Here is a 19,793-nt window from a genome sequence, read left to right as displayed (position 1 = left end):
AAAGCAAGCAAGCAAGCAAGCCAGCCAAGTGTCTCTTCCGTCACTCTCTGTACCAGGCCCAGGGAGTGGACATACCCTCCTCGGACCCCCTCAGACCCTGGCAGTCACAGTCTCCCACCCCCACCCCCACCTCCAGACTCTCCTAACTCATGTGCGGGCAGAACCAGGACTGCTGAAGATTTAAGGGCTTTACCAAAAACTAATTAAAAAAAAAAAAATGGATCCAAGTCTGGTTTGGGTTAGCCTTTCCCTTCCCCGAGCACCACCAGGAGTAATTCCTGCGTGCAGAGCCAGAAGTAACCCCTGAGCATCGCCAGGTGTGACCCCCCCCCAAAAAAAAAAAGAAGAAGAAGAAATATTAGAAAGATATCAGGATGTTGGAAAGCTCGCCGGGTGGTTTTGAGAAGGAAAGTTCGAGAACCCATTCTAGGCTAGGGCACGGATTCTCAAGCTTGCGATGGGAATCACAGATCTGATTTAGGACATGGAATCACCTGGAAAGGTTTGTAAACTACCAACGGCACCTCTCTTCCACAAATGTTTCTCCTTTCGGGCCTCTGGCTGGCGGATTGCTGCCAGGATTCCACAAAGCTCTAAAGGAGAGAGTGTCGGGCGTCTAAGTTAGAGACCCAAGGATTTAGTAGGTGTGTCTAGACAGCAGATATGTAATTTCTGGCAAGTACTAGGAAGAGAACTAAAGCAACACAATTACAACCAAGTGGGAGAATCTATTCTTCTCTCCAACGGTTGGGTGGGGGCATCAGAGTAGGCCAGGCCAGGCGAGCATGTCTCTGGAAAACATACAGGAGTGAGCCAGGTCAGCCGTGCATGGCCAGAGACTTGGGGAGGTGGAGGTGGGGGGGACACGGCCTGCAGCCCCTCATGTTGGTTGCTCAGGGATGCACTCCCCTATAGCAGAAAAACCAGAAAGGCCCGGAGGTCGCCTGTGCAACAGCAAAGGAGGGGCCGGAGGGATGGTGCAGCTGGTCAGACACTTGCCTCGTACACAGCCGACTCAGGTTCAAAACTCAGCATCCCTGAGCACTGCCAGGAGTAATTCCCGAGTGCAGAGCCTCCGAGCATCGCTGGGTATGGTCCCCAAAACCAAAGGAAAAATAAAACTGAAAATAGAAAAGGAGACTAATAAACAAAGACTTGCCCAAGGAAGAGAGCAAGAGATTTTTCAACCAGAGTAAAGGGTTCATCTGATTTTAGGGGCTGTCTCGGCACTCGAGGTCTGGGGAGATCAAAACAAGTCATGCTGGGGGGACTGGAAAGTACAGTGGGAGGGTGTTGGACTTGCACGCGGCTGACCCAGGTTCAATTCCCGGCATCCCATATGGTCCCCGAGCGCCACCAGGAGTCATTCCTGAAGGTAAAGCCAGGAGTAACCCTTGGGCAACACTGGGTGGGACCCAAAAAGCCAAAAAAACCAAAAATACCAAAAATATCAACAACAACAACAAAAGTCATGCAGTAAAACGAAAGGTTCTTAGACAACTGCAGCACATGTGGAAGAGAAATTCTCATACACACATGTGCGGTCGCTGAATCCTCCTGAGTTCCACTGCAGCCACGGTGGCTCACCCCACCTGAGGAATGGGTGACTCTGGGGGGAGGGACTCACTCACCCACCAGCTGGCCACTGCCCACTGCCCACTGTGAGTCACGGGCTCCCTGGCTCTTCCCCTCACACTCTCACTTCACACGAGGGCCCCCAACTCTGCAAAGTGGGTGGGGGGGCAAAAGGGCAAAGGTCAAGAGTCGGAGGGAGGAAGGCAGAGAGACGGTGCAGCGGTCTGAGGCTCATGGGGCAGGCTCTGAGTTTGGTCCCCGGGTCTACCTGGCAGCCCCGCAGGCTCCCGTGCTCAGCTGCCACCACTGAACCCTCCTGCCTGCAGGCCGTGTATCCAAGCCTCAATGTGGATCACCATCAGCAAGCCCGGGGCCCTAGGAGCACTGTTTGGGAGTCCTCTCTCCCAGAGATAGAAGAGGAAGAAGATAATATTCAGAGACAAGAAGACTCAGCAGGTCAGAAAAACCACAGAGGAAAACACCAAGTAGCGGGCCAGAAGGCATGAGAGTGAGGACAGGGAGACCCCAAGCCGGCGTGGTCCCCAGGACCACCTGGGCGGATGGACTAGAGAACAAGGCCGGGCGCACGGATGGATGTCACTGTGCCCAGCATGACAGAGCTGGCAACTGCCCCTCCTCGGAGTCTGCTACGAAAGTGAGGTGGGAAAGGGGGACCCAATTCAGGGTTTCACCCTCCACCTGAAGATTAAGCAACAGAACTTCGTTTCCTGGAGTCGTCCGCGATGGGCTGTAAAATAATGACGGGAAAACAACCAGACGCCCGGCTGAGACTTCCCGGCTAGGGGGAAAAAAATAAATCCCAAAAAGGAGCTAACGCTGGGTCTGGAACCCTGACAAAGAAACAGAGACAGAAAACGGGAGGGGGAAAAAATAATAAAGAAAAGTGATTCCGTGAGGCAATCGCATCCACGGAGGCGGGCGGGGTGCTGGGAAATACCGCACGATTCTTCCTCCACAAACGCCGATCCAGAAACGGCCCGGCTCAAAAATCATGCGGCTAAAGAAAGCAAGGAAATGACGCGAGAGCCGTGACTTAGACGAGTGTCCGTCTGGAGCGGGTGCGCTCTGGGTTGTTAGAATGTGCCCCGAAAAGCACCCAGAAACCATTGTTCCCTGGCACGACTGGACTTTGGGGAAAAAAAAAATAAACTTTAGGGAGGAAAGTTTAGAAAACAAAACGCGAACAGCAGGGGCCAGAACGATAGTACAGAGGGGAGGATATTTGCCTTGCATGCAGCTGACCTGGGTTCGATTCCCAGCATCCCATATGGTCCCCTGAGCACCGCCAGGAGTAATTCCTGAGTGCAGATCCAGGAGTAAGTCCTGTGCATCACTGGGTGTGACCCAAAAAGAGCTGTCCTCCCTTTGTTCATCGCTTTTCTCGAGTGGGCCCAGTAATGTCTCCATTGTGAGACTTTGTTGTTACTGTGTTTGGCATATCGAATACATCACGGGTAGCTTGCCAGGCTTCGCCGAGCGGGCGAGATACTCTTGGTAGCTTGCCAGGCTCTCCGAGAGGGGCAGAGGAATCAAACTCGGGTCAGAAAGAAAAAAAAAAAAGCAAACAGCATGGTTGCTCCAAAGATGAGGAGGTTATAAGCGCACATTCCTGGAGAAGGATCCGAAAGGGGCGCTCAGCAGTCTTGGGTCTCTGTGAGGGTGAAGGGGTGCATGGGTGCAGGCAAGGGAGTGCGGGAATGCAGAGACCTGAGTCACTGCACGTCAGTGACCGCCACTCCCTCCCGGGCTCCCCCTTCTCCCTGGGCCCAGGTCCCCGCACCCACAGCTCTCTGTCCAGCCCAGCGGGACAGATGCAGTTCCGCCCACTTTCTCAGCAGCTTGAAGCATGGAAAACGCCCCTGGGTCCTGAACAGCAGCGGGGGGCCCTGTCAGAAACGCCCAAGATGTGCCTGGGAAAACAAGTTATGAAGCCGGGCCCAGGCAAGCGGACAGCCAGGTCCTGAGACACTGTCCCGAGGCCCCAAGGCAGCTGCTGTCTGGGGTGGGGCTGCTTAGGGGAGTGTGCTCGGGGCTGGCCGGGAGCCGGGACTCTCAGGCTGAGAGTGGCGGGAAGAAGGGATGGACGTGCATCGGAGATTTTCCCAGATAATCTACTTGAGATTCAACCCCGGGATGAAGAGATGGCTCTCTCACACTCTTGCCTGCCTGTCTCCCCAGCCAGAGCCTGGAAGGGGGTGCTTCCCGGTGTGGGGGAGCGTCCTTCTGACTTCAATCCTTACTCCAGCGCCGACCCAAGGAAGGAGCCCCAGAAGTTGGCCACAGCAGCTGCGGGGAACAATAGGCCCTTTCTGAAAACATAGCGTTTGTCTTCCTCTGCCAACACACTGGAGCGGACACCCTGGCCACGGCGGCTGCCCGCCCTGCATAAACGCTGTCCCAACAACGTGCAGCTCAGATGTCCCCACCTCCCAACCCCCACAAATCCAGACTCCACCCTGAGTTCCACAGAGAGAACAAGAGGTGGTCACAGCACGGGCCGGCCCAGAAGTACCAGGGTTCAGCACCCTGGATTTACAAGAAGCAAATCTTCCAGGCAGGCCTCCCCGGGGGCCTCCCTACTGCGTCCCTTCCCAGAGCATAGGAGGACCCTCGGGCCCCCTTGTCCTCATCAAGCCAGGCCTGCCACCCCAGCCCTTACCACCCCCACCCCTCCCTGGCCCCGTGCCATGAGGCACCCAGTCAGGGACCTCCCAGTCCGAGTCTGGGGGCCTGCAGAGACCCGGGAGCCCCAAGGGGCTCAGGGAGCTCAGGGTGCAGCACCTGAGAGTCTGCAGTGTCCCAGCACGGCCCTGGGCAAGCCCCTGGGCTCCTGCGGGCAGGAGAAGGCAAGAAAGAGCAGCTGCCTCGAAGCCCCCCAGCTCCCCGGAACACTGAGCTGAGCCAGAGCAGCTGATGGGGGTTCGGGTGTGTGCACCCCCAATCTCCCCCTCCTCTGCTCAAGGGTCCTGTGGCTCAAAGGCATTCCCCGCCAAGCACCAGAGGGCCAGCGCAGGCCAACTGCAGGCCACAGTCAGGCACCTGGGGGTTCCCCTTCCACTGGCTTCTGCCCTGACGTCGGGGACTTCGTGTTCTGAATCCAACTCCACTACCCAGACTGGACCAAAGCAAGGAAGGTGCTGTGCTTCGTCTGGGGGCGACTGAGGGAGAACGGTGCTGAGCTTCCAAAGCAGGGGGCAGTTGGCTGCAGAATCGCTTCATTAAGACCGTGGGGATAACCTCATCTAAAGATGCCGCGAAGCTTGAGGGCCAGGCCAGGGGATAAATAAAGGAGTCAGAGCTACCTACAATCCTTCCCTCCCTCCCTCCCTCCTGCCCTCTCTCCCTCTTTCTCCTCCCTCTCTCCCCATCCCTCTCTCTCCCCCCTTTCTATCTCCCCGTCTCCCTCTCTGCCTCCCCCCTCCTTCCTTCTCTCCATCTCTCTCCCCCTCTCTCCCTTTCTCCTCCCCCACCAATTTACGATTTACATACCAGGGAGATTTGTCTTGTGAGAGCCTTCCCTGCTTTAAGAGACAGTGGACTCTGCCCAGCAGGCCCCAGCAAACCGCTTCCCAGCCCCGGAGTGCCCGGACTCCAGCTTACACCGTCCTGCGTCTGCCGTCCTGCGTCTGCCGTGGTCCCCACATCACCCACGTGGAGCGCATCCTGAACTCCTGTAGCAGGGGGCTGGCTCTGAGCCTGCCTGCTCCTCCCTCCCTCCCTCCCTCCCTCCCTCCCTCTCCCACCCCGCTGCCCCCTAGGTGCTCCCATCCACTGTTCTCTATGAGCTCTTCTCCCCCTACCCCTGCCTACCTTCATTCATTCCTTCATGCCAATACTTCCTTTGCAGGGATGTGTGTGTTGGGCGGAGGGGGTGGGGGTCCCCAAAAGGTGCTCAGGAGGCACGGGACCCCTTCTGGCCTAGGGTCCAGTGCTAGGCCTAAGGAGGCAGCACTGCACTATAGTGCTGGGTTCACCTGGGCCTGCCCAGTAGTGCCCAAGAGTCCACATCCGGCAGCTCCTTAGGGACCGGGTCGTTCTGGGGATCAACCTGGGGTCAGCTGCATGGCCTCAAGGCCTGTGCTAGGGGCCCCCAACAAGCAGTGCTCAGGGGCCTCCTACGACACTTGGCTCGACACTGGCCCTGCAGTGCTGGGGACCCCACAGGGCACCGGGCCACCCCCACAGCTCATGGGGGCCCCCCGGGTCACGCCTCAGAGTTACACCCAACAGTGCGCAGGAGGTCTGGAGGTGCCAAGTCCAGCACCCCCTGTCTACTGAGCCCTTCCTGGCCCCTATGTCTTTTCATTTTGAGGGTGGGAGGCACCCCCAGCAGAGCTCAGGGGTCACTCCTGCCTCTGCACTCAGGGATCGCTCATGGGACCATGTGGGATGCGAAGGATCGAACCTGGGTCAGCCTCACGCATGGCAAGTGCCCTGCGGGCTGTACTATCACTGCAGTGCTCCCCACATCTCAAGGACTGGCTGGGTATGATGCTGGAAATACCGCCAAGTCCCTGTCCTAAGAAGGACAGTCACAACAACAAGGGGACAGAGGAGCGGAAGCTTGGACAAGTGTCCCCGGAAGCGAGACGCATGGGAGTGAGAACAGCAGGCACCACCACGTTCAGACCCTCCACCACGCAACTCTGCCTCGGTCCCAGGAGTCCCAGCGGGACAATCACCTGTCTCTGCCTGCAGGCTGCTCCCCATGTGGAAATGGGAAATACCCAGGGAGAGGGCTACATCCAGAGTGCCTGGGGAAGCTCGGTCCCCTGGAGTGTCCGGAAGAAACGCCCCATCTCTTCCCCCCCCCCCCCCCCCCAGAAGTCGCTGGTGCTCTCCTCAGCACCAATATCCTTCCCCACCTCTCTCCTGGCAGGATCAGCATTTCCTTCCACTTCCTGCTCTTGGGTGACGAACGGGGTGGGGGGGGGGGGGGGCATCTGTCACCTGCACAGGGAAAATCTGGCCCCTGGTTTGAAGCTTCCGTATGCTGTAGACACAGGAGCTTCCCCGTAAATAGCCTTTGGGGTGTTTCCTGCCACGGGAAGCAAAATCAGCCCGTGTTACTCCCCAAACGCCCTCGAACCTGTTCTTTTCAAACCCCTAGTCTAAATCTTAAAATTATTTTTATCGCACCTCTCTAGGCCCTTTATATTTATAACACCCTTTGAAAGGAGCGACTAAAACAGAAAGGAAAAAATCCTCTGCTAAAGAACTGGCTGACACAAAGGTTAGCCAAACGATTCTTTTCCTTGAAACGCGGGCGATACTGCCGATCGAGCGCGGCTCTTTTCCCTCAATCCAGCCTGCAGCCAACAAATCTCTTGTCCTTTTCCCCCACGACGGGGATCAAGTAGAACTGTGTTTCCCTCCCCACCTGCGACAGTCAGGGGCCCGGACCTATTGCTATGAGAATATTGGCCACATCTGCTTTCTCTACTTTCCCAGAAAAACGGCTGATGCTTTCTAACTCGGAATAAAAACTGTAGGTGGGCGAGGTAATGTGACTTTCTGTCATGCTGACAATCAAACTGTTCCTCCTAGAGAGAGGCAAGCGCCATAAGGAGGCTCTGAAGAGTCAAGGATCTGGGGGGGCCGGATAGATAGCACAGTGGGCAGCGCACTTGCTTTGCATGCAACCAAGCTTGGTTTGATCCCCAGTATCACAGAGGATCCCTGAGCACAGAGCCAGGAGTGATCCCTGAGCATAGCGCTGGGAGTAAGCCCTGAGCACTGGTGGGTATGCCCCAACTCCCTACTCCCTTCCCCCCAAAAGACAGGGGTCACCCCGGCTCTGTTCTTCAAACTAAAGAGTGTAAGCACTGTGTGGCAGACTGGCATGACTTCGCTGCCAGGAGATGCAGCTTGGACCATCTCTAGGGTCAGTCATGTGGCTGCCTGGACAGGATAAACCCCAGCTGCTCACTAAGCACGTGTTTCTTTCTTTTTTTTTTTTCTGCTTTTTGGGTCACATCCGGCAATGCACAGGGCTTACTCCTGGCTTATGCACTCCGGAATCAGTCCTGGCGGGGCCATATGGGATGCTGGGAATCACACCCGGATTGGGCCTTGCAGGGCAAATGCCCCACCCGCTGTGCTACTGTTCCAACCCCAAGACTTTGAGTTTCACCCATAAGGCACTGGAGAACTGCATCGCCTCTTGATTCTGTTACTTCTTTACAGTGGCAGTGCCCGGGATGGAACCCAGGGCCTCAGTTCTGCCGCTGAGCTGCAGCCCCGGCCTCCCAACGTGGCATTTTTCTATCCTCTTGCTCACTTGGTGGCTGCTCCAATGGGCAGGTTGAGGGAAAAACGTGAGCAAATCCCCTGGATACTTTCTTCCTCCTCCGTGCTCACAGAGTTTAAAGAACCGTGCAGGTAACTCCCTAGAGTTCCAGGAAGAGAGAAGAAACACACACACTCAACTTTTGTTTTTAACCCCGCAGTTTCTCATAACACTCACACCAAATTTTGCACATCTCTCAGCAAGGGCCAACCACTTGAATGGTTTCACAGGGTGAAAACTTAAAAGACTAATTTGGCCTTTGCCCAGAATACCGGTGTTTCATGGAAGAGTAAAATGCATTAAGGTTTAATTTCAATGACTATATGGCATGAATTAAAATGTATCCTACAGCTTTCATGGGGTGGTTAAGTCTGAAGCTTTAGCTGTGTCTGCAGCAAACACAGCATTAATACAGACAAGTCTGACTCAGTTCTGGATTCCTTGAATCTGTCCCATATGTCCTCAGAAAAATGAGAAAGCCCGACTCCAGGAATTAAAGAAAAAAAACACACCACCGTTTCTCCCTTTAACCAATGCACTTGGGAAGGAGCTGCCCGGACAAGACTCCCTTTGCGGTACTGTGGGCACAGCCCTGGCCCAGGAGAGTTCTGAACACAGGCCAAGTTCCCGCCCAGAGGGAAAGGTCTCCATGGAAGGTCATCAGTGGCTTCTGGAAGCTCCCGACCTGTGTTTCAACCGGAGCATTCTCTACCCGTCACCCTTGGACAGGGTCTATAGCCTCTCAGAGCCTCAGTTTCCCCACGTGTTCAACAGCCGACGGACAGGCACGCTCTCCAAGACGAGGCTGAGACTCACGGAGCTCTCTGCACGGTCTTGGGCCCACCGACAAGACTGAGCTCCTGCTACTAATCCATCTATAATCTTGGTCCAGCGTGGCCCGGGCTGCTCTGTGACTTCAGACATTTCCCCTTAACCTTTCTGGACCTTCCTGGCTTCTATCTTTTCTTAACTGATGAGGAGAGGAGCAACTCAAGAAAGAACTCGAGCTACAGAACAATGCACCCTTTGCTAGCCAAGACAGCGAGCTGCCGTGTGTGTGTGTGTATGTGTGTGTGTGTGTGTGTGTGTGTGTGTGTGTGTGTGAGGTTTGGGGGCTGGAGCAATAGCACAGCGGGTAGGGTGTTTGCCTTGCACGCAGCCGACCCGGGTTTGATTCCCAGCATCCCATATGGTCCCCCAAGCACCTCCAGGAGTAATTCCTGAGTGCAGAGCCAGGAGTAACTCCTGTGCATTTCCAGGTGTGACCCAAAAAGAAAAAAAAAAGAACAAGATTATAAGACTGTAGTCACTTGTACAGCAATAGAAAACCAATAGTACAGAAGAGACTGGGAAAGCGACAGATACAGAAATGGGGGGGGGGCGCGCACACACACACACACACACACACACACACACCCATGACTTAACTATCACTGCTGACCATTTAGCCTGACTGCAATGCTCGTTCCTTAACAGGACAGGAAAGCAAGTATAGATATTGGGGTGAATGTAACAATCTCCACTCTCGTTAGACGTGGGGGACATGGAGGTTGGGGGTTGTGGGGGGAGATGACCATTTCCTGGAGCATTTCCTCAAACAACTCACCACCAGTGGTTTGGTTCTCTATTCATTTTTGAATTAGGTAAGTCAGCCTTTCTGGAAACCGATATTGGGCAAGAGATTTTGTCAAGATCCAAGCCCTCTTGCCAAACACATTATCTTTTGGGTACGACTGGAAAGTTCCCGAGACCCGTGATGGGAAAGGTTCTTCCAGCAGCTGCCCAGACAGCCTTGTCCAGTGTGAGGATGCCGGCCAGGACCGCTGCAGAGACATGGTTCCCAGCGCATTCTCCACATCAACACTGGAAAATTTTCCCCTGCCTCTAAGAAGTAGGAGCTGGATGCCAGTAAGTCACTGGCTCGAGTCTTCCTCAGCGACCGCCCCTTCCACTTTATCTGAACCCCCACGGGACACTCCTGCCCTTAAATTCTTAATCAGGCTGGGCCCTTCTGAAACATTTTTCATGGAATCGGGAAATTCAAAAAGGAAGAAGGATTCTTGGAGAGCGCCGGTCCCCTCCCCCTCCTTTTACCAGAAATGAAGCGCAGGGAGTTGGAAGGTCTGGTGCGGTGGTTCCAAAGCTTGGAGGAGAGCGTCTCACTCCCATCACCCATCCTCTCCTCTTTTCCTGCCTGCTCAGACATCAGCATAGCTGCTCTGTCATGCAAGTGTGTCGGTGAGGCAGCACCCGTGAGTATCGGGGGGGAGGGGGGGGTGACACAGCCTCACCCACCTAGTTTCTATCCTGGGGGGTCCATTCCCAAGAATCATCTGGCCAAACCACGGTCCCAAAAGGAAATGACTGCGCTCTACACGCTTTGGAGAAAAATTAGTGATCATCCCGTCATCCAACCCCACGCAGAGTAATACCCAACTGTCACTTAGAGCAAAAACACCTCGCGGCCCTGGGCAGTGTCCCCACCCACTTAGCAAGCACGGCCAGTGAGTTAGTTGGAGATTCAAGACAATCATCAGAATCTTCCAGAACATCTACCAAGCGCCAGGCTGGCTCCAAGAGGGACAAAGGGAGGAACAGACTCCTTTTAGTTCTCACTGTCTATCCCCAAACACACGCTCCACTCAAATACCTGAAACTCTGCAAATGCTCCTGAGGAGAGTGGCGAGATCTCAGCTAGTCGGCCTGAGTCCGCTCGTCTCTCACAAACCCTTTGCCTCTCTTCTGGGGCCAGAGTGATTGCACCTTGGCGGAGGCGGCTCGACTGCACGTGGCCGACCATGGTTCAATTCCGGGCACCACAGAGGGTCCACCGAGCACAGCCAGGACAGGAGGAAGCCCTGAGCACCACCGGATGTGGCCCACGCCAAAAATAAATCCACACAAGCATATTTAGGCACAGATACACGTATGTGCCGAGCACACAGGCATACACACACACACACACACACACACACACACACACACACACGCACATGCACACACCTACATAAGCACACACATATATACACACACAAAGTTTTCTGCAGGGGATGAGCGCTAATGACAAGGAGCAGAGGACATTCTTACAGGGTCCGTGTGACCTGCACAGAGACCAGGAAGGACATGGGATGAAGGGCAGGCCGATTTCAGCATCATCTCACAGGCTCCAGGGAAATTCCATGCCCCGGCGGCAAACCAGCATCCACCGTGGACACACAAGAGGAGAGGCCCCATCTGTCCACGGCCACTTCCCCGTGGTCTCTGCCTAACTCAGGGGAGGTGGAAGGGAAGACACAGGACACGCTGACCCAGAATGAGCGTGCAGCCCTTGGAGAAACGGATGGCCAGCCCTCCCCAGGAACGGAAAGCACGTCCTCTTCTGGGTACCAGCAGAGGGAGGAGACAAACATGCAGCAGGGTACGTGGGGATTTGTGAACCGTCACAGAGCTGAACCCATGGAAGCAGAGAGAAACTGGGACAAATAAGACAGTCACAGTCACTGTCACTGTCCTCCCGTTGTTCACTGATTTGCTCGAGCGGGCCCACTAACGTCTCCATTGTGACAACTGTTACTGTGTTTGGCATATCGAATACATCACGGGTAGCTTGTCAGGCTTTGCCGTGCAGGCGAGATACTCTCGGTAGTTTGCCGGGCTCTCTGAGAGGGGTGGAGGAATCAAACTCGGGTTGGCCATGTTGGCTGCCTGCAAGGCAAAAACGCACTACCCACTGTGCTATTGCTCCAGCCGAAACAAGACAGTAGTGGGCATTATTTGTCTTACATGCGGCCAACCTGGATTTAATCCCTAACCCTCCAGAGGGTCCCCCAAGCACCTCCAGGAGTAATTCCTGAGCACAGAGGCAGGAGTAAGTCCTGAGCACTGCTGGGTGTGGCTGGGAGTAAGGATGTGTGATTTCAAACACTCTGTTTAGAAGCTCCACCTTCTGGAGCTAGAGCGATAGCACTGCGGATAGGGCATTTGCCTTGCACACAGCCAACCCGGGTTCGATTCCCGGCATCCCATATGGTCTCCTGGGTACCACCAGGAGTAATTCCTGAGTGCAAAGTCAGGAGTAACCCCTGTGCATCGCCGGGTGTGACCCAAAATACTTTAGGCACCTTCTTTATCTGTATCAGACTCTGTACCAGCTGGGACAGAAGACCATCCACGTAGCAGGCCAGGCAGGTTCCCTCTGTGTGGCAAAGACTACAAGATGAACTGAATTTCTGTGTGCAAGCAACATAGAGGTCCAAAATGCAAGTAACTCCCCAACAAAACATTCCACCGGCATCGCGTCTCACACGACCCTCGCCACGGAGCCCAGGGAAAGAGGCCAAGGATGAGCGGCCCATTCCTCGGGACGAAAGCTAAGTCCCAGGCATTAACTCAGATGCCCGCGTGGCAGAGTACAAAGATGACAGAGACAAGAGTCCAACCAGAGGCAGGCCTGAGAAGCGCTGCATACAAGGTGGGACCCGGGGGCTCCTCCCAGCTCAGTGCTTGGTGTTGCTCCTGCAAGCAAAGCCTGCACTCGGCCTGTTGCCCTCCTCTCCCCCGCATAGGCCTCGGGAACTGTCGCATCTGCGTGTTCTGACCATTGAGCTAAATACGAACAAGAGAAGAATGAAACGCACTGCCTAATAAGGCAAAGCTGGAACACAGCCCCTCCCCAAAGTCATCAAAAATGTCACCCTCTATTATGCCGCGGGGTCATAAAAATACTTTTCCCCACTGCCACCGGTTCCAATAAAAATTTTATTTGGTGCAACTCCCGCCCTGTTCCCATCCGTGTGCCTGTGTGTCTGGTGGCAGGTGGAGGGAAGGGGGGAGAGGGAGGACCAAGGCTGGCTGTTTGTTCCAGGGGTGCCTGCCAGTGGCTCTTACTGGACTTCACATCTCCCGCTGGGGTCCCCGATAGCACACGGCAGCGATGGGTCCCCATTGGCCTGTCACTCGGAGCAAAGGGAGGACAGCAGCCAGGACAGACAGCAGGCAGGTGCCACGGCTAAAAGATACAGGCAGGAGACAGACAACCCCCCCCTTCACACATACACACACACACACACACACACACACCACTGAGTCCTTTGTCCTTCTCCAAGGTGGAGTCACCTGTGTCTGGTCCCAGGAGAGAGTAGGTCCCACACCACCGCAGCCACCAGAACCCGGGCACTAGGGAGGAGAGTGCCTGTCTGAGGGAAGAGGCACACAAGGACCAGAGGTCATTTGGCTCTTCCTGCTGGCCTGGACATGTGGTTGGACCCAACTTCCTAAGTCATGAAGGGGGACGGGGAGGGTGGCCATCACGTGCCACAGAGCAGGATGACCACAGGGATGGACGGAAGTGAAAATGACTTTGGGCTTTCTGCGATCCTCAAAACTGAAGAGATGCCCCCCCACAGACACACACATACACACACACACAGGGGAGCCCACCTCTGCATACCACACAGTTGCAAAGTGACCATGCCCTCCCACGTGTAGCTGAGTCCCCTGCATAGGCCTCCATCCACCTGCACTCCACCCCCACAATCTATCCTGCAAACCCTTAGTCTCCAAAGATCAGATCCCAGTCTGATTTTGGGGTGTAAACTCTAAATAATAATGTGCATCTTTTGTTTAAACAATGAATCTAATCAAAGTAGATAGAGTGTTATCTAGAATTCATCTGCCTCACAGGCATTGGGAGGGTTGGGAGGGAGAATTTATTGGAGTTCTTGGTGGTGAATATTAAGAACTGGTGAAGGGAAACGTGTTTGATGACTGCATGACCGAGACTCAAACCTGAAAGCTTTGTAACTTTTCCCACAGTGATTCAATAAATAAATTTTTTTAAAAAAAGCTATAAAAAAAAAAAAAAAGATCACATCCCAGACACTCTCCCACAAGTGCCACAGCACACCCATTTCTCCGAGGAAACATCCCAGGACAAGCCCTAATGCACCCGAACTCCCAGCGTGCACACACGCTTTCCCCTCAGGACAACAAGTCTCGTCCTTCGGACGGTGCCCACATGAGGTACGGGGGCCACTCCACACGTGGTGTAGAAAACCGCCCTGCCTGTCTCCTGCTGAACACGGCTCTGCCTTCCAAGAGCTGAACACAGATAGGTCAACTCACAGGGCAGCCGAGGGAAGCCGTGTGGAAGTCAGGGTGGACCGAGAGCCCAGAATTGCTCCCAGCACCAGAACCGGAACAACCGAAAAATAAGATGATGCCCTGAGTCACACGAGTGTCCGTGCAACTCTGCTTCACGTCGAACTGACACAGAAATCACTGTGAAGTTCTCATCCTTGTGTTTCTCCCAACCATTCCTCTGGCTCATGGTTTCAAAAAGCAGAGAATCATAGCTGGGTCACAGAGCTTCACTCGCCTTGCCTGAGGCTGACTCGGGTTCAATCCCTAGAAGCCCGTAGGGTCCCCCAAGCCCACCAGAAGTGATCCCTGAGCACAGAGTCAGGAATCAGCCCTGAGCACAGCCAAAAACAAAACTAAACTAAAAAGCAGAGTCACAAACATAAGTTAATTCATGCACAGACACTGCTGACAAATGCAGAATCTCTCGAGCTAATGTGTTCCCCAAGAGCCAGATTCCCAGCGACAACCTGGATGACGGTGAAGGAAGTCACCCAACCGAGCATCACAGAGCAGACGACGTCACAGAGCACTAGAGGGACAGGGAGGGACCAAAGTGAGCAGCAAACACAGTAGATAAAAAGATAAGTCCCAAAGGACTCGACGGAGCCAGACGCCCTTCTTATGAAGTTAGAAGAAGAAAACAACTACAATTACATGTATTGCACAGACAGATTTTTATGTCAGTGCTCTGTGCTTTGATGTGGTTCACGTCAAGAGCATGCTTAGGTGGAAGAGAGCCTGCAGAGAGTCGAGGAATTAAGAAAGCACGCTAGGGGCTGGAGCGATAGCACAGCAGGTAGGAAGCTTGCCTTGCACGCAGCCGACCCGGGTTCGATTCCCAGCATCCCATATGGTCCCCCGAGCACCGCCAGGAGTGATTCCTGAGTGCAGAGCCAGGAATAACCCCTGAGCATCTCTGGGTGTGACCCCAAAAATAAATAAATAAATAAATAAAATAAAGCACGCTGGACTCGGGTCACGGGCAACAAAAGGAAGGGGCTGAGAGTGGGAGGAACATCAACTGGGTGGATGTAGGGTACTTTCGAGATCTCACTTTTATCTGGGGGCCGCTGAAGGGAACTGGGTCAAGTTACCCCTCTGACCAGATGAGTTTACAGTGGCTTATCACATCACTTTCAAAAGGTCAAAAGATGGAGATAGTACACCGAGAAGATGATGATTAATCCAACTCTTGACATTCTGAAGTTCACTATCAAAACAATAACAAAAAAATGGAGTCATGAGAATATTATACCACGGAGCCTGAACTCTGCCAAGTGAGCAGCTGTCCTGAGGGGGACAGGAGGCGCTCCTAGAGCACTGAGAGTTCTTTCACTGAGTTCTAAAACAACTCAAAAAGTTGTGATAATCGTTGAAAGAATCCCATAAATATAGTAACCCTAATTCCTCCCAAATTCTATGCCCAAATCAAGTCTTTTATACCTACTAACGTATCTCTCATTTTAATTCCTCTGTGCTTGACACATTCAAGCATTTTATAATTCTGATTTTCTGTTCTATGCAGTAGTCTAAATATTAACTTTTAACTTTGAGTTCTGGATATTTCCTTAGGCTTAACACCCCCCCCCCCACCACACACACACACACACACACACACACAAACATATTTTTTTGTCACTCTCTGATTTCCATCATAGTCTGCCTGGGATGGGATCAGCATCCCCATTCAAGTCCGATCCACATCACAATCCACATCCACGCAACATAATCCACGTCCACACGTCACAGTCTACATTCACGTGTCACGGTCCACGTCTACATGTCACCACCCACACAATCCATACCTGCATATTACAATCCTCAGCCCTTTTATCCTGGCATTGGCTGGAGGAACTGGAGCACTGGAGACCACCATCTGTGGCGGCGTGTCTGTCCATTTCCGTGACCAGGACACAGAAACCCTCCACACCCCAAGGCACGCGGGAGCCAACACTCATCTCCTCTGAAGAATCTGGCCTTCTGAAGCAGCATCATAAATTCAGGCCCATGACCCAGCCCACGCGCATGGAGTGTCCAGGAAGCTGACTCTAGGCCCGAAAACAATATCCGTTCCCGCTACAAAGAGGAGGTAGATTGCCCTGGACCGTCTGGAACAACAGCCCAGGAGCAAGTGGGCAACACGTGTTGAGCAACAGGCCAACAGGAGGGACGAAGAGATCTTCGTGGGAGACACGGGCCCCTGGGTAGTAGCTGTCCCTGGGGGACACAAGGTCAGTTGGGACACAAACACATCCGAGCCCACAGAAACCGTGGCAAGCTCCCCCCGGCCCACATCCCCAAACATCCTGAAACTAAGCCCCCCGCCCCACCCCAAAATTTCAGGGCACAAACATTTATTTTTTTTCTTCTATAAAATGAGGGCATGAAACACTGGGAACCGGAAAGGCGAACTTCCTCTGTGTACCTAAGCCAGCCTGGTGTCGCCAAGCTGTGGACTTTGCATGCTAGGGTGACTCGAAACAATCGGATTCTCTTCCTGGAGAAGCCTGGACAGGAGCGAGCCATGGTGAGAAGTCAAATCAAAGAGCGAGGGCGCGGGGTTGATTGTCCTAGACCCACAGGCCGCTCACAGGGCAGAGTCCGGGCCTGCTCCTGCCACCCGCCTCCAACTCCCGACTCCAGCATCCGTGGGGACCCCTGAGACAGCACAAAGCTGCCATTCCCCCCAGCCCACCCCCCACCCTGACAGGCGCCCTCTCGACTCCCCCACTTTCCAAACTTCTCCCTCAACCTCAGCAAACACCCCACATTTTCCTGCCCGGCTGCATCCTGGGCTGCCTTCCCAGTAAGCAATCTCCAGGCGATCTTGCCAAAACATTTCTTAATCACATATTTTCTTTGTCTAAAAAGAGTTATCGAGGTAGTCAGTAACCTTTGTTCCCAGCCCCTCCCACACTCGCGGGAGCCCCATGTCACCTAATGTTCAGCTTGCTTGCCGCCTCAAGTGGCTATCGCTTACCCTGCGGTCTGGAGCCTGTATTTAAGGCCGAGATAAATCAGCAAGGAGGAGAAAACTGTGGTCACTGCCCACCCGGGACCGTGCTCTCTAAATACCAGGTAGCCTGGACTGAGGGATCCCGAAGGTTTCTCCTAACCAGTCCCTGGCATCCAAAACTAGGCCTCCAGGAACAACTGGGGTTAGGATTATTCTAGAAGCTTCTCTGGACACCCCGTTCTCTATAAAGTTGGCTTTGAAATGGGGCTTTGTATCGCTTCAGCCCCAAATCCAGAAAAAAGAGAAAGGAATTCCAACCCCCACTCCACTCACCTGGGGGGCCCCCCACCCCACCCAGTCTCCAGGCAAGACCATCAACTGGACCTGACCTTTGGCCTTCTCAGTCAGTTCCCCACCCATCAGCACACAGGTCTGGGTGCTGGAGACCCTGGGCAGTGTCCGTCTCTGCCTGATGACTCAGATGTCCACTTGATTCCCCCCAGGCCAGGGAGCAAGGGTAGACGGCAAATCAAACCATCGGTGACAGGGTCAGAGCAGGAAGGAACGAGAAGCACTAACGCAGCCCATCTTAGTGGCCGTCCCATCCCACCTGCGACTCCCTGTCCGAGAGCCTTCTCCCGGGCATCAGGAAATGTGTTCAGTGGTTCTCCAGCTGCTGCCCAATCAAGCCTGTTTAGTTTGGGGGGGTTTAGGCATTTGTGTTTCTGGCCTTCGAGGCGGTGCTCAGGGCTTACTTCTGATTCTCCGACCAAGGTCTCCCCTGTGGGGGTCTCCGGAGGACCATAGGCAGCACCAGGGAAGGGACCAGAGTCAAGTGCAAGCAAGGCAAGTGCCTTAGCCCTCGGGCGACCTCTCTGACCCTGAGTCCTTTGAAAGACACCCCTGGCCCCGGAACTTTCCACCATGCACTAGGCGGGCATCCCCTTTCGGCCAAAAGATCCCCGGCTTTGCTCCGCTTTTCTTGGACCACCCTGATATTCTGAGGGGTGTGTGTGTGTGTGTGTGTGTGTGTGTGTGTGTGTGTGTGTGAGAGAGAGAGCGAGAGAGAGAGAGAGAATCTAAAGTCGGCTCCTTTTAGGGCCCCCCCTTTTCTTGGACCATCCTGATATGCTGTGGAGTGTGTGTGTGTATGTGTGTGTGTGTGTGTGTGTGTGTGTGTGTGTGTGTGTGTCAGAATCTAGAGGCAGCTCCTTTTAGGGGGCCAGGCCTGGCTGTCCGGGTTCGAGGGCACACCAGTCCTGGGCTACACCCGGGGTCAGAGTATAACTGTCTCTATCTCACCCAAGCAAACCCAAATCCAGGGAGGGAACACCTGCAAAACACACAGTCCTGATAAGCGTGCTGAGGGCTGGAGACTGCCCCAGGATCATTATTCCACCATTCCACCGACTGCCACCAGCTCTCCCTCCCTTCCGCCCTCCTCAGCCACACGCACCCCTGACATGGCTGGCCCAGCGTCTGGGGCCACAAATAGTGGCCTTCTGTCTACCGCCACGACGCCACCAGCATCTTTACGGAAAAGACCATGTGGCTTTTCTTTCCCTGTAGGGCTTAAAAGCAGGACCCGTGAAGGGACAGGATAAACACAAATAAAAACCACACGCTCTTTCTTACTCAACAACTGGCCCGCAGAGTCCTCCCTGTGCGCCAGCTCCCTTCTCCGACGGCTCCTTTTCAAGTGATCTTCCCTACATCTGGGATGGGATCCCGGGGGGGGGTGTTTCTACTCCTTTTCCACATTTGACGATTTTTGAAAGTACTGCCAAGTTGGGGCTGGCGAAATAGGACAGTCGGCAGCGAGCTTGCCCTGCACAGGGCCAACCTGGGTTCGATTCCTGGCATCCCATCCGATTCCCCAGAGCACTGCCAGGAGTGATTCCTGAGTGCAGAGCCAGGAGTGGCCCCTGAGCATTGCCAATTGTGCCTCCTACCCTCAAATAAAGAAGGTGGCAGTGGTGGTTGGGGGGGGGGGGGGGGGGGGGATGGGTATCACCAAGCAAACTGAAGGTAGAAATCGGTACAGGAAAACACTGGCAGTGACAATAAGACACAGTTACTGATTCTGTCCCCACCCCTACCTCCAGGACCCTCTAACAACAAGGTATACGGCAGAATCCTCAAAGGGCTAAGCGCTCATCGGAAACCATGATTTTCTGGTTGAGTAAGTGAAGATAAATGGAATCTACCACTCATCTATACCCCACTGGGGGGCATGTGTGCACACAAGCGTGCGCGCGTGCGCGCGTGCACACACACACACACACACACACACACACACACACACCACAGCAGCAGGAGCCCAGCTAACCCATGGGCCCTAAGGTTTGGCAAATGAAGACTATACATGTCACTGTCACTGTCTTCCTGTTGTTCATCGATTTGCTCGAGTGCGCCCAGTAACGTCTCTATCGTGAGACTTGTTACTGTGTTTGGCATATCGAATACGTCATGGGCAGCTTGCCAGGCCTTGCCATGCAGGCGAGATACTCTTGGTAGCTTGCCAGGCTCTCCAAGAGGGGCGGAGGAATTGAACCCAGCCTGGCCATATTGACCGCTTGCAAGGCAAACGCCCTACCCGCTGTGCTATCGCTCCAACCCAAAGAATATACATGAGGGAAAGTAATTTCATAAATTGCAAAACTATCCACAGGGCTTGAATGGAGTTACTGGCTAAGCCGAAAAATACCAGAAACTTTTTTCTAGGAGAAGGGAGTGGTGGCAGAATCTCTGGATTACATCAAAGATAACATTCTACACTGTGTGACAACACACTGGAATTTTGCTTGGGGT

The 19,793-nt window shown here is 54.0% G+C and overlaps 1 protein-coding gene across 3 annotated transcripts in view; it reads right to left on the bottom strand.

The window, feature by feature from the left end:
• ETV6 (ETS variant transcription factor 6) overlaps window positions 1-19,793 on the bottom strand; it is a 235,060-nt gene that overhangs the window by 174,049 nt on the left and 41,218 nt on the right. The gene's annotated exons all lie outside the window — the stretch shown is intronic.

This window comes from Sorex fumeus, unplaced genomic scaffold (genome assembly GCF_029834395.1).
Source record: "Sorex fumeus unplaced genomic scaffold, SorFum_2.1 ptg000003l, whole genome shotgun sequence".
NCBI classification, from domain to species: domain Eukaryota; kingdom Metazoa; phylum Chordata; class Mammalia; order Eulipotyphla; family Soricidae; genus Sorex; species Sorex fumeus.
Note: the sequence above shows the minus strand (reverse complement) of the source record. Positions and strands in the feature narration are given on the sequence as shown.